Source organism: Macrotis lagotis, chromosome X (assembly GCF_037893015.1).
Source record: "Macrotis lagotis isolate mMagLag1 chromosome X, bilby.v1.9.chrom.fasta, whole genome shotgun sequence".
In the NCBI taxonomy this organism is placed as follows: Eukaryota; Metazoa; Chordata; class Mammalia; order Peramelemorphia; family Peramelidae; genus Macrotis; species Macrotis lagotis.
Window position 1 is genome coordinate 54,999,730 of NC_133666.1, and position 14,645 is coordinate 55,014,374.

At 40.1% G+C, this 14,645-nt stretch overlaps 1 protein-coding gene across 3 annotated transcripts in view; it reads left to right on the top strand.

Moving 5' to 3' along the window:
• The window catches only part of DACH2 (dachshund family transcription factor 2), a 400,510-nt gene that overhangs the window by 18,026 nt on the left and 367,839 nt on the right, over nucleotides 1–14,645 (top strand). The window lies entirely within an intron of this gene.

Sequence of the window (14,645 nt, forward strand, 5' to 3'; positions counted from 1 at the left end):
GTACAGGGTCCTATCATATCCTAAAAGCCCAGGGCTAGCACATTATGCTGAACGTGGAGTACTTGGGTCCCAGTTCTTCCTCTGGCATTAGGTGTGTGAGCTTGGGGAAGTCAATTTCCTTATCTGTGAAATGGGAATGATAGTATCAGAACCACCTTCATCACATGGCTGTAAGTGAAGCTCTCCTGAAATGTTTAACATTTCTATAGTCCTTTAAGGTTTGCAAAGTGTTTTAGGAATAATATCTCATTTGATCCTCACAACAACCCTGGGAAGTAGGTTTACAAATGAGGAAATTGAGGCAGACTGCAGTGAAATGACTTGTCCAGGGTCACACAGTTAAGTGAGGCCAGATTTGAGCTTGGGTCTTCAGGCTGCTCTCTATCCAGTTTGCCACCTAGCTGCCTCTAATGTACTTTGCAATCATTAAAGTACTCTCCATATGTCAAGTGGGATGCTGCTGCTCATCCCCTGGAGGTGACATGAATCTGTCTGAGTGACTGCAAACTGCTCAGAATCCAAACCCCTAGCTCTAGGGAATGTCTGCAATCTGGGTGGACTTCACTGGCTGCCTGGAAGTGACTCAGCATGCATTGGGGCTTTCTAGGAAATCCTTGGGCCTTGACTTTGGAGACTGAAATGGCAGCTGGTGGGCCATTTATTACTAGTTGTATTGGGGTGGAAAATTCAGCCTTGTGTATCATTTCGACTTTGTGACACGTGTACCCTCCCAGGGTCTAATGACTTGTCTGCAGATGGGCTGTTATTTATTACAGTCATGTAGAATAAAATTGATTGTCTTCTAAAATTAATTTTTCATTTGCCTCCAGCCTTGCTTTAATAGAGGACCCACAGTTGCCTGTTTGCAGAAATACTGTTTAATCACATTAATATCTCAGCCCCCCAGGCTGAAGAAGATAATTGTACAAAGGAACAGCAAAATCTGTATCTTTAACTTCTTTTTGTGATTAAATTATGCAAATCACTTCTCTCCTGCCCTTCTAAGCACTAATCATCTAATTAGGAATGATGTGTTAAAGGGCCAGTTTTGAATCTAGAGAAGAGAAGGAAAGAAGGCAGGCAGAAGAAAATGAACCCTGAGAAGATTCTTGATGACTGATGTGCACACCCATATGGGTGCTTGGCACAAGGCCAGACAGAGACTTGCTTTCCTGCACCCCAGGACTGCTCTCTGGTCTGTATCTTGGGAGCCACAGTGAGCCCAGGCCCCATTTGGTGAGATTAACTTTCACTCTTAGCAAAATGAGCATGAGACTTCCTGTTACTCATTCCTGAATGCATACAGAAACGTTTTGATTCATCTCACTAAATGAAGCATTTGTTTTCCTCTTATGAAAGACTTTTTACTCTTTTTTTTCCTCCCCCCCCAAAATCTGTGCAGATCATTCAACCACAAATGCACAGGGCTTAGTCTGAACCTTAATAAGAGCTCCCAATTCACTACATTTCAAGACTTTAGAAAGTGCTTTTTTCAAGCTGAGAGGTGGATAGGAGGATTATCATCTCCCTAGGCTCAGATAGTCCAAGGGACCTAGAATTCAAACCCAGGTCTTTGGACTCAGAGTTCTGCTTTTCTCTATACTGGATGGCCTACTTACGATTTTCACACCTTTAAGGTGGAAAAAGCCTTCTTCCCTCCCTCCCTCCACTGGAGAACTATATTTTTAAGCCTTAAAGAATTTCACAAACCTATATTGGCAACTTTGCTTTTCTTGTTTCTTTTTTGGCCTTCAAATGGCAGTACCGTTGTGTTGGATTCCATGTGACATCACAGAAAGGGAGAGCTAGAAGTGACCTTAGATCATTGAAAGTCTGAGTCCTGGCAGAGCTGTTCAGAGCATCGACCTTCTCAACTGTTAGTATCAGAAGGCTAACCTGGAAACTAATCAACCAATAAACATTAAGTACTGGGCACTATGCAAAATGCTTGGGATACAAAAAGAGACAAGATGGTCTCTGCCCTCCATCTATTGATGCCAAGGCCCCAGAGACTTTATATAACCTAGACAACACATCAGATCTTGCCCTTCCTCCCTTCTATCTCAGGATGGGAAGCCTCATCTAGGCAAATACTAAACAAGCTCATGCATTCTTATGTTAACAACTGAGTTAAAAGAGGTAATATGATGCTATCTCAAGGAGTTAGGACAAGGCCAAAATAAAATATTTGTTTTGAATATATTGGAGCCTCCAGAAATTCTGCCCTGATTGACTATTTTGATTCTGAGTGTAGGCTATAATATGGGGCTCTGAGGTAGCATAGAATGATAGATTTAGAACTTGAAAGGCACTTGAGAGGCTATTGAGTTAACCCCCTTTCCCCCTCATTTGACAGATGAACAAAGGCTTTTGGGTCCTTTCTTCCCCAAATGTCTACTTTTCCCTGTGGGGAGACTGAGGGAAGGATATTCCCTTACTGACACATCTGTTGATGTTTACCTTAAAAAAAAAAAAAGAAAAAAGAATGTGCAATAGGTTATCCAGATGGAGTTTGAAGCAGGTGAAAATCTTGCTCTGGCCTGAACTTGCTGAATTCTTGAGGTACAGGCATTGCAGGCATTATTACTGTTAAAAATCTCATCCCATTGAGTGGCAGCAACTCCAAAATAGGACTCCCCAATTGATGTCCTTTTGAGTAGCACCTACTAAATTTCCATCTTAATCTATTAGATGCAAATATGGGTGTCATTTTTTTTAGGTTTTTGCAAGGCAAATGGGGTTAAGTAGCTTGCCCAAGGCTACATAACTAGGTAATTATTTATTTTTTAAAGATTTTTCAAGGCAGTGGGATTAAGTGGCTTGCCCAAGGCCACACGGCTAGGTAATTATTAAATGTCTGAGACTGGATTTGAACTCAGGTACTTCTGACTCCAGGGCTGGTGCTCTATCCACTGTGTCACCTAGCCACCCTGTAATTTTTTTTTTAACTGAAGGATAGGTTTTCCAAGTGCACTTTGTTTTTCAAACAAACAGCTCTTTTTGGTTTAACTATCTAGACTTAAGTTTAACTATTTAAATAGACTTTGGAAAGTTGGATTGAGTGTTTGAAGTCACCATCCGATGCATTCCTTCCAGGAAATCTGAAGCGGTGGATGAAATATTCCTTTGTTTTTTAGATTATCTAAATAGCAATAGATTTCTATTTAAACAGCTTCTGGCCTTTAAAGAGATCCCATAACTCACCATTTTTAATGTAGCTGAGAGAAATAAATAATTGACTACATTTTAGAAAATTGAAGGAAGAATCGGGACTAAAATTTTAGTTCACCTTTTGGGGATTCCTTTTCTATTGTTTGAGGCAAAGAACCTATTAACCACTCTCTTGTTTTACCCTTCCCTTGCTAGTCTGCTATCTTTTCTTTTTTCCCTTTATTTATTTCTTGTTTCTTTTTTTATTAAAGATTTTATTTATTTTGAGTTTTACAATTTCCCCCCCAATCTTACTTCCCTCCCCCCCAGAAAGTAATTTGTCAGTCTTTGTTTCGGTGTTGTAAATTGATCCAAATTGAGTGTGATGAGAGAGAAATCATATTCTTAAAGGAGAAACAAAGTATAAGAGATAACAAGATCAGACAATAAGATATCAGGTTTTTTTTTCTCTAAATTAAAGGGAATAGTCCTTGAACTTTGTTCTAACTCCACATTTCTTTATCTGGATACAGATGGTATTCTCCATTGCACAGTCTGCTGTCTTTTCTATATTAGACTAATTTTTTTTCTTTTAAGTTAGAGTGACTCTGGAAAACTTATGAATTGCTCAGCCACTCCTGTAATGTGCTTCTAGGATTAAAAAAATTCCAACCCCTAACTGAATGGAAGTGAGGTGAATAAATCTGCTCTAACCTTCATCAATTTCCCAAACTGCCCACCACTGTCTCTCAGGCAGTAATATCGATGACCTGTAGAGAACTGGGGAGTTTTCAGAGGAGGGCAGCTTGGGTGGTGAGTAAGGCCTTGCATCTGGATCACATGAGATAGAAGGAACTGGGGATGTTCAACTTGGAGAAGACTGATGGGAAACAATGAGAGTTGTCTTTTCAAAAATATTTTATTTTCCAGTTATATACAATAGTAGTTCCTACCTATCATTTTTTGTAATGTTTTGAATTTTACAGCCCCCCCCCCAAGGCAGCCTGATAATCTTTACAACAATGAGAGCTGGAAGGAATGCCATACAATGATGGATGGTTATACATATAGAAATGTGTAGAACTGCGTTTTGAACCCTGTCCTGAATCTGAATTCAGTTTTTGTCCCACAGGTGAACTCATTGGTCTCTGAAGGCAGAACTAGACATGAGGGGTGGAAATGCACTTTGGCTGGGCTGCTTGCTCCTGGGTAAGGGTGTGCTCCTCATCCCTGGAGGGGCTATAAGACTTCCTCTTCTCTCCTGGCAGGTTTGGCAGGACAGCTCTTGGGGCCTCTTTTGCCCCTGTGATGGTGATTCTTCCTGGGAGCTTCTCTTCTTTTTTGTTTTTTTTTTTGCATTCCCTGTACCTTCTTCCTTTTCTGGCAGCAGAGGTGAATGTTAATGAGATGGGAGATGCTCTAACCCCAGGCTTTAATTTTCAGGTAATTAGTTCAAGAGGATGAAGCTGAGGAGCACATGCTTCTTAGTTTGCTGTGACAGGATTTACTACACCTGCTGGTATTCCCTAAACATTTTGCCCACCCTGCCCTCCTCAGGGAGGGTCTTGGGCCTGGGTGCCTCATCTTTGCCCCATCTCAAAGCACATTGATTAGTTAGCTTCGCTGACCCCACTGACCTTGGGTGAAGTGGATACTTCTGAAGCAATCCCTAGGTGCTGGTGTGAGATATTACAACTTAAACATTTAATGAAAAGTAACACACCCATTACTTAGAGTAGGGAATGGGGAATGTCCAGGAAATCATTTGATCTGGCGCTGCCATGGCAACTGCAGGTGGGACTCAAAATTCAACAAATCTAGGACCTTTTTAGGGGTGAATTAATTAAATGTTTGACCAACTGTAGCAAGCTAATTTTTAAGTTGATAATTTTGTATGTCCTGTGAATGATATTATAAATATTGAAATGACCCTTGGCAGAAGAAAGGTTTCCTACCTTTGGCTTAGAGATTTCTAGGTGTTTGGATCAAAACCTAAAGGGCCATTGAATTAAGGCCAGCAAAATCAAATTCTCACTTTTTTGTTTTAAACAACAATGAAAAGATTAAAAAAAAAACAAGCCAAACCAAAAAATCCTCTATATCAAAGGACTGCTTGCAACCTTTATTGCATGACTTTTATTACATTATTTTCAGTGTCCTGGAGTCCTTGCTGCAGTCCTGCTGAATGAAGCCTTCTCACAATTATGTTTTCAGCTGCATTCAATAAGATATAGAGGATTATAAAGCAAGCCAGTTATTTTAAAATATAGTTATCAAACTGGTGACCAAAAATCCTAAACCAAAAAATAAGTTTTTGAACCCTCAGTTAAGGCCCTGCTTGATTGGATTAGCACCACTAGCAGAAAGTCTCTTGGAGCTTCTTTCCTCATCCTGTAACCTGTTGGGTTTCCAAAGGATGGGGATAGAACTTGTGCTGGCATCTTGTAAATTTTTTTTTCCAAGGTGAACCCTTGGACTTGAAAAGACTATGGAAAACTGAAGTCTTTTCTTCCTCCATGAGGAGGTGGTTTGAACCCTGATACTGATGACTTTGGAGAAAAGACTTCTCGAGGTCATGTCTGTTTGACTGGGTGGTCTCTTCCTCCTTAAATCAAAAATAGGAAGAGAGAAGAGACCTGGGATGAGACTTCCAAAAGAAAGTAGAATATAAGAAGGGTAGTGGGAGGGCTAGAACTGGGGATGGTCCTAGGAGAAGGGAAGGAGAAGAAATTTTACAATTTAGAGCATTATTTTTATGTATAAATCATTGGCATGTCCCTCTAATTTGACTTACAGGTAAGTACTGAGGGTTCTAGAGTAGTAAAGGCTATTGCTTGATTGATTGAGCTGCTTGCTTAGCCCCACGGAAAAGCCAAACTGATCCATGTTGTGAAGGCCACTGACGGATCAACTCCAGACAGACTTCTGGCTGCCGAGGGTCTTTGGTGTGGTACTTCATAACCTATCCCTTCCCCCTGTTCCCAAGACTGAATGACGGTCCAGCATGGAGGGCAGGAGTAGGAGCCAGGGAAGATGGACCAACCCTCCATCTCCTGCTGCAACATCTCCTTGCAGGTAAGAAACTAGCTATTATGCATTAATAGCCGATATTTATGAAGCACCTGTTGTGTGTGAAAGCTTATGCTTCCTGCCACCCCCCCCCCCCAAGATATTTGTAATTGAACAAGACAAGGAAAAAATTATTAGTTTCCTATACTGAGATTTGCTTCTGGTCCTGATATGTAATTGTCAGTCTTTACTTACAATTATTGGTGAACTTCAAGAATTTTCTGGTAAGCTCATTTCTTCTATCAGATAGAGGTCTATAGAGTTAGGTTTTCCTCTTATGATCTTAATTCACATTGAAAAAGTACATTTTTGGGGCAGCTAGGTGGCGCAGTGGATAGAGCACTGATCCTGGAGTCATGAGGACCTGAGTTCAAATCTAACCTCAGACACTTAATGATTATTTAGCTATGTGGCCTTGGGCAAGCCACTTAATCCCATTGCCTTGCAAAAAACCTAAAAAAAGTGCATTTTGCTCTGTATCAGTGCAGGTCAATATTCCCTTGTTTTTTGAAATTTATCTAACATTGTTACAGCCCTTTTGTCACAACAACCATGAGAGGTTGGGTATTTTTATCCCTATTTCACAATAAAGAAAGATGATGGGACTTGGCTGGGGTCACAAACCTAAATATTAGAATCTGGATTTGAATCCAGCTCTCAGCACAAGGCTACTTCCTGTCCCAAAGTGAGATCTGTCCTAGGAAGGAAAAGCAAAGATAATAGCAGGGAATGGTAGTTGGGTACTTCATTACTTTGAATGGACTAGAACTACTACTTTGTTTACATGATATCATCAGGCCTTTGAAGAAATGTCTTGAGTGCACTAGGCCATCTACCCTGCTATTTATATCATTGGAAATGAAAATCTAATTATAGTTTGTAGGTAGAAAGATCATTTGGGGTGGAGTAGAGCCTCAAGTTACACATAGCCTCATAAACCTTGTCAGCACACAAAGTGGCCTTTGGGCAATTGCTCATTCAGCCTCCACCATGTTGATGGACCCAAATAATGGAGAAGAGTAGATTACACAGAGGTATGTTTAAAATGATGATAATTTTGACGGATGCAGAATAGGCAGAAAATACAGTTTTAGGAGTATTGTGTTTGGTTCTTTAGGGGCTGAGAAACACTTTTAAAAAAGATTCTGTGTGTGATTAAATGACAAGTATGGGGCCTAAACCACCTTTTGAGGATGCCTGTAAATGGGCTGCAAAAAATGTAAGCTACTGAAACACCTTTTGGACTGATGTAAAAGGAACTCAAAGGAGAACATTTTTGGTTTTGTGTGTACAGATTAGTCTTCAATTGAAAGTGACCTAAGAACTTCCTGTTGGGGGGGGCGGCTAGGTGGCACAGTGGATAGAGCACCGTCCCTGGAGTCAGCAGTACCTGAGTTCAAATCTGGCCTCAGACACTTCATAATTACCTAGCTGTGTGACTTTGGGCAAGCCACTTAACCCCATTGCCTTGCAAAAACCTTAAAAAAAACAAAAAACTTCCTGTTGGGATTTTCTTGTGGCTAGTTAGGCATTCTGAATCTTGCCCTAGCACTTCACTTTTATCTCCCAGTTATCTGTAGCCCAAATTGGATGTTCAATTGACATATTAAGCCCTGACAAAAACAATTCAATCTCTCCACCACATGGCCCTGGATTCTTCTTGCCCCATGTCATTGATCCTTAGTTGACCCAGTTGCCCAGATTGTCAGTATCTTTGTTTGTTTTCCAATTGCCCAACTGCATTTTAATTGATATTTTATTTTTCCAAATATATGTTATGATAGTTTTTCAACATTCATCCATTTGCATATGTATATTAATAATTTACAAAATTTCCTTCCATCTTCCCTTCCCACCCAACTTGCCTGTGAATAATCTGGTTAATATTATACATACACATTTGTCTTAAACTTATTTACAAACATGTTATTTAAAGGAAAGAAGTACATAAGAGAAATTTTTTTAAAGAGTGAATGTACTGTTCATCAGATTCTGTCAGTATCTTTTTTTTAGGGTTTTTTTTTTTTTGCAAGGTAAATGGGGTTAAGTGGCTTGCCCAATGCCACACAGCTAGGTAATTATTAAGTGTCTGAGACCGGTTTTGAACCCAGGTACTCCTGACTCCAGGGCCGGTTCTTTATCCACTGCGCCACCTAGCTGCTCATGTCAGTATCTTTTTAGTAATTTTCATTTCTCTTGGTTTTGTTTCCCATATGCAAACTATTGCTAAATTCTTTTGGGGTTTCCTGCTGGCTCTCTGCCTTTATCTCCCCAGCTACCAACCTTCCATCCCCTTATTCTTAACTCCTAGACTGCAGTTTTCCAAGTTGCATCCTTACTTCTGGTCTCCTCTTTACAATTCATTTTATGTTATTAGAACTTCTCATGAAACATTTTCATCTCGTCATTATCCTGCTCTAATACTTTTTGCTGATTTTAGCCCATCCACACTGTTGAATACGGCCTCTATGCCTTCTGCCAGATGCTTATTCCTCTGCTACATTCAATCTCCTTTCTCATCACTCCTTCCCTGACATGAGACAGAGCTGTAATGGTTGAGTTTTGTAATGAGAGGACTTGGGTTGGAATCTTGGCTCTGCTGCTGACTGCCTTTGAGACCCTGGACATTTTCTTCCATGGCGATCTCTGAATTGTTTCCACTGTAAGAGCAAGAAGGCTTTCTCCATCATGACCTCTGTGATCCTTTCCAGTTCTAAATCATATCAACTCCTGATAATACACCTTTTGTCAAGAAAAGTTCATCCACTCCACTCTAAGGTTGCAAATTGGAGAGTACTAGTTCTGAACTCCCTGTTCCCCCTTCCCCACCCCACTTAGCCTTTTAAACATTTGTATAGATGCCTTCCCTGATAATTGGTGCATAACATGACTTGTTCCTTTATGCCTCCTTTGATTTTCCATGATCATAGGCATTTTATGCTTTTCCTTCCTAAGAGTATTTGGAGAAAGCACAATACAGGAGAAGGACCTGGCTTTCTACTGAGAGCTTCAGTGTCTTTCTCTGAAAAAAATGTTGACTCTTCTGATTTCTCCTCAATTTTCACAGTATTTGACCTAACTGCCAATGACTCAGTGACATCAACTGCAGCTCAGCAGACCAACCTACCTGGGTATGATCTGATTTCCATGGTGGTGACTTTCACAAATGTCCCTCTGATGAGGCACATGCTTTTTATGTATTCTTTTTTTTTCTTTTTCTTTTTTTGGTACTTAAAGATTTTATTTATTTAGAGTTTTACAATTTTTCCCCAATCTTACTTCTCTCCCCCACCTCCTACAGAAGGCAATTTGCCAGTCTTTATATTGTTTCCATGTTATACATTGATCCAAATTGAGTGTGATGAGAGAGAAATCCTTTCCTTAAGGAAGAAACAAAGTATAAGAGATAGCAAGATCAGACAATAAGATAGCAGTTTTTTTTTCTAAATTAAAGGTAATAGTCCTTGGTCTTTGTTCAAACTCTACAGTCCTTTCTCTGGATACAGATGGTATTCTCCATTGCAGTTTTTCCTTCATTCTTTATTTTTTCAAGTTTTTTTTTTTGCAAGGCAAATGGGGTTAAAGTGACTTGCCCAAGGCCACACAGCTAAGTAATTATTAAGTGTCTAAGGCCAGATTTGAATTCAGGTACTCCTGACTCCAGGGCCGGTGCTCTATCCACTGTGCCACCTAGCCACCCCTTGTCCTTCATTGTTGAAGAAAACCATGACATCAGGGAGGTGATGCCATGGCAAATGAATCGAATTTGAGTGGGGGGGGGCTATGCTGTGATCATCCTCACTTTTTCCTCCAGAACATCTGGATCCAGTGACCAGATAGATCAGGACTACTGGAGATGACCCTGGATGGGAGGCAGTCAAGGTTAAGTGACTTGGCCAAGGTCACACAGCTAGTTAGTGTCAAGTATATAAGGCAGGATTTGAACTCCTGTCCTCCTGACTCCAAGGTTGGTACTCTATCCACTGCAAAGGTGATGAGATGATAGGTGTTAACTCATTACCTTCAGACTGATTGAATTGAAGTGTATTTCCTAGGATATGAAAATCCAACTATTGTCTCCCCCCCCCCTTTTCCTCTTCCCACTGTGTTTGGAGGCACAGATCTGCCAAGTTTGCTAGTTTCTGCTCACATGGAGCTCTGAGACCCTCAGTCTCCCAGCCAGAACTCTTCTTCCCTTTGATCTGTTCCCACTCATCCTTTTGGAGTTGGTCAGATGCACTTGAATTTCTCAGGAGAGTTAAACCTTCACCCAACAACAGTGGGACAGAGAGTTGGGGGGGACCATGTTCTAGTTCCCATATTTTTATTCACTTCAAAACCTTTGCTCATCTTTCTGTGTGCAATGTGGTGCCCCCTGGTGAATGTCCATCTTAGAAGAATTCTACTTTGGTCATTATGTCCATAACAACCTAATGTCTTTTTTTTTATGAAATGTTACTGGAAAATATAATGGCTTTTGCCCATTGTTTTCCAGAAAAGAATGAGATGCTGGATAAGAGCAAGATTATGATGGTAAAAAAAAAAACCTTCTCATTCCAGCTTCTATCTATTTCTCTTCCTTTATGGAACACCAATTGCCTGCTTTTTTCCTTTACTTACTCTCCTATGGGACAGGCGGATAAAACTTTCAGCCCTTCTAGAGGAATGGAGTTGCCAATGACTCCTCTTGTGCTTCCCAAAGGTAATGAGGCTGGGCTAGGGCTGCCCTTGAGTGAAACCCAATATAAGCGAGGATAGTTGGATCCTGCTAGGGAGCATTTGAACAGAGACACCAAATACATGATTTATTTGGTTCATTTCAACTTTGCATTCTCTTTACTCTTGCTTTAACAAAATAATCCCCAAATGGGAGGGAATTCAGGGAATACGGTTTTCCCCCCACTATTGTAGAATTTTTTATTTCTCAATCAGAAACAAATGTCATCTTGAAGTCACAACATTTTTAGTAATCTAGGGAGAGAGTTAATGACCTTTGGAGATAGGTGGTTTTTTCCCAGATTTAAAAGAATCCATCTGAATGTATTGCTAGACTTGGATTTTCCTTATTGTCAAGAATTCAGCCCAGGAAGCCCTCCCCTCAGGCCCTTACTGCATACAGGCCAGGCTCTGGATTTATCAAGTCAAGTTCAAAGAGCTTGTTTTCTCTTTTGGAGGGTGAGGGAGGGGAAGAGTCAGGAAGGGACTAGTGGTATTTGGGCTGAGTTTGCCAGGGGCTCCAGGCTCCCAGAGACAGGGTAAGGAAAGCAAACACTCCAGACATGGGGCCAGTTTGTGCAAGGGCATGGTGAAGAACAAAGAACAACTTCGTCCTACAGCAGATTTTCTGAAGATAGTTTGGGATTTGGGGCTGGGTTTTAAGGATAAGAAAAGAGACTGTGGCAGTCAGATGAGATTAGCAGTTTTTTTAAAAATTCTGAATTTAACACCCCCCCCAAAGATTATTTGCATACCCGCAATAGAATACAAAGAGAATCATTGTAAAATTGTGAATTCTATTTCATGCTACTTTACTTGAAAAAAAAGATATCTAATAAATTCTACATGCTACTTTCATATCTGTCCTGTTTGCCTGTACTTCCTTCTGAACTTCTGTGTATTTAAAAAAGTCTTGATGGCCTTTTTTTGGGGATACCACTTTTGTTCTCCTTCCAAATCTTTCCACCTCCTTATCTCCCCATTCCCCTCCCAATTAAAAACCCTTGTAAGAAATAAGCATAGTTAAACAAATTAAATCCAAAAATGTTTGTTCCTTGCTCTTTGTGTTAATTTTCTCCTCTGCTTTATTAATCATAGGCCCTCTTTTTAAAATTTTTTTATTTATTTAAGGCAGTGGGGTTAAGTGACTTGCCCAAGGTCACACAACTAGGCAATTAAATGTCTGAGGTTGGATTTGCACTCAAGTCCTCCTGACTCCAGGGCCCGGGCTTTATTCACTGTACCACTTAGCTGCCCCAATCATAGTCCTCTTGAGCTGTGGTTAGTCATTTCTGTGATCAGAGCTCTTGAGACTTTCAAAGTTATTTTTCTTCATGCTTCTGTTCTTGTATAAATTATTCTTTTGGTTTTTCTCACTTTGTAGCATATCTGTTCATCTGACTAGGATTCTTTTAGCATTTCCCCTTTTTTGTGCCTTATGGTCCAATAATACTTTATTACATTAATATGTAATAATTTATTCAGCTATTCCCCAATTGTTTAAGAGGCAAGCTAAGGCCCCCCCTCCCCATTTCAATTCTAGTTCTTTTCCTTTTTTACCTTACTTTGAATCTCTGCTTTCAGGATCAGGAAGTTCATTTTGTGTCTATTCCTTCCCCATTGTTATCTCTTCTTTTATCACCTTCCCCCATCTTTTTTCCCATGTTGAGTTTGATGTTTTTTCCTACACCAAGCTCTGCATTTGTCCATTTTAGATAAGTCATCTGATTCTTGCTCATCCTGAGAAATACCAAAATCTGTTCCCTTGTTCTTCTCTACCATTTTTACTTTTTGTTCTTTCTTCTAGTTCCACTCATTCAATTCTCAGTACAAAAGGAACCTACCTGGTCTTCTATTTTTCTTATCTAATTCTCTCAGGACCCTATAAGGTTCTGAAGGGATACTTGTCCTTTCTGTTTCCATTAAAATGTTAGCACTGCATCATCACAAATCTCTGATCATTCATTAAGTTGATCTTTCTGGACTGACTAGGATTATGGGCCTTCCTCCCGTTTGGCACTGAGAGTCTTCCTTTTTGAAGGGTACTTAGTTGATAATTCTCAGATCAGTGGAACTATTAGTTTTGTCACTGTGTCACTTTATTACTCAGTTTGGTTTCCCTCTCACCCAACCTTCTCCTTGCTTATAGTGACTTTTGTATAGTGACTGTATAGTGGCTTAATTTAGGAAATGTGTAAGAAAGAAATCTAAATAAACTGTGTTCTTACCTTAGAATATCAAGTGAGAGGAGTTTTGCATAGTGACTGAAGGCCCAGCCTTGGAGTCAGGAAGACCTGAGTTTAAGTCTCTTTGCTAATGTCTATTGCTTTGTGATACTGGGTAAACTACTTAACCTTTAAGGTTTGTAAGTTCCAGACTAGTTGTCATTTTGCATCAGTAGAGGGAATTCTCATTTTGGGAGTACCTTACCCAGCTGAAATCATTGGTCCAATCTCCCCAAGTTTATTTTCTAAAATTAAGTTTTTCTTTTGTTCTCATCATCACATTTTTATCCAATTTCCTTCTCTTTTCCCCTCCCAGAGAAGCATCCCATATAATAAGTAGTATTTTAGGCCCCCCAAAAAGGAACAGAAGGGAAAAAAATCAGCCCAATGAATTAATACTTGAAAAAAGTCCAAAAGCAATGTATGGTGTGCAGCACCTCTACAGTGGGGTAGGCTGTTCATGCAAAATTTAGATAATACTGACTTGTGACAATTTATAGGCAGAGCTTTACCACCTGGTAGTAACATGGTTATACAGGCTCCTTCCTTTGATAACTCTGAAGTTACCTCTTGAGGCTATTATCATTCCATTTTAGAGATGAGGAAACTGAGGCATGAAATGAAGGAACTTGACTTGAGTCAGACAGCTATGAAAAGAGCCTGAACTGTAACTCAGTTTTATCCAACTTCATCAAACTGGAGGGACTACAAACTAAAATACCCATTCATTGTAGTGATACCTCGTTAAAATAGCAACCAATTAGCACTGAAAAAATCCCTACCAGGTGAAAAGCATATCACCAAGTACTCAATGTTTTTGACTCATTATGGGATCATGGGATACTCGATTTAGAAGGAACCTTAGGGGTCAGACAGTTCAGCTCCCTCATTTTACAGATGAAGAAACCAAAACTTAGAGTTGAAGTAATTTGTTTGAGATCATAGTGATATTAAGTCCCGAACTAGGATTTGAAACCCAGGTTCTTGGGGTGGCTAGGTGGTGCAGTGGATAGAGCACTGGCCCTGGAGTCAGGAGTACCTGGATTCAGTCCGGACTCAGACACTTAATAATTATCTAGCTGTGTGGCCTTGGGCAAGCCACTTAACTCCATTGCCTTGCAGAAACCTTAAAAAAAAGAGAAACCCACGTTGTCTGATTCAAGATTCTATCACTAATAATATCTTACACCTGTGGAGCACACTGATCCACAAAGAACTTTCACCATTTTTTTTAACAGTTGTGGGATGGGGAGGGGGAAATGTATCCTAAATTGCAAACCCCCACTTCCCGCCCTTACAAATGAACTTTTGGAACTCAGACTTGTTCCCAGGTGAGGACCTTGAAGAAGTCTCCATGGCATTTTAACTGCATTGCTGTAGGTCCTTTAAAGGAACAAAGTATGGTTTGAAATGACCTATAATTTAAACAATTTGTTAATTCAGACTGGCCTTTCCCACACTTAGCTGTTTTATTGAGGGTTGACT